The following is a 773-nucleotide window of genomic DNA, read 5'->3' on the forward strand; positions in this document are numbered from 1 at the left end:
ATGTAAATATATTATACATCTGAAATGTTGATTAAAATATTATTAGTAGTACTTAAGCAAACATTACATATCGGGGGAAAACCAGCATGACATTTTAAGTTGAAAAGTATTTCTGACAGGTCTACAAGTATCTATTCTACCCTCAGCCATTTAAATAGATGAATCCACCCATGCAGCATGCTTCTGGGAGGATGTAATAGCCCTCTCTTCTGGACTTTGTAAGGATAACCTCTACTTGCCTATTTGGATCTGATTTTTTTTTCTCTTCATATTTTCTTTTATTGTCATCATATATACACATATATACAGCTATGAATTTATACATACACACACCCCCACACCCAGTTGTACTGGCCCCCAGATAATGGGGGACATTTGCCGAGTGTGTGGCATGTTCCCTCAGTCTGTCTATATATGAGGGAATGTGTGACATAAGGTGACCACGGAGAAAAAATGTATATGTATTTGTACCTCGGTTCTATGTAAGATTTCTTTTCCATTGCTTTCACTCAGCTTGCAAGCATTACCTTATTTAACTACTTCATTTTTTGTAACCTCCACGTTTTCATTTCATTTTGTTTTTTTGTTTGTTTGTTTATTTGTTATTTAATTTTATTTTGTCGATATACAATTAGGTTGATTATTGTGGCCCATTACCGAAACCCCCCTCCCTCTTCCCTCTCCCCGCTCCCACCCAACAGTGTCCTTTCGGTTTGCTTGTTGTATCAACTTCAAGGAGTTGTAGTTGTTAAGTCTTCTTCCCCCCCCCCCCC

This window comes from Galeopterus variegatus, unplaced genomic scaffold, assembly GCF_000696425.1.
Source record: "Galeopterus variegatus unplaced genomic scaffold, G_variegatus-3.0.2 Scaffold2991, whole genome shotgun sequence".
Taxonomy (NCBI): domain Eukaryota; kingdom Metazoa; phylum Chordata; class Mammalia; order Dermoptera; family Cynocephalidae; genus Galeopterus; species Galeopterus variegatus.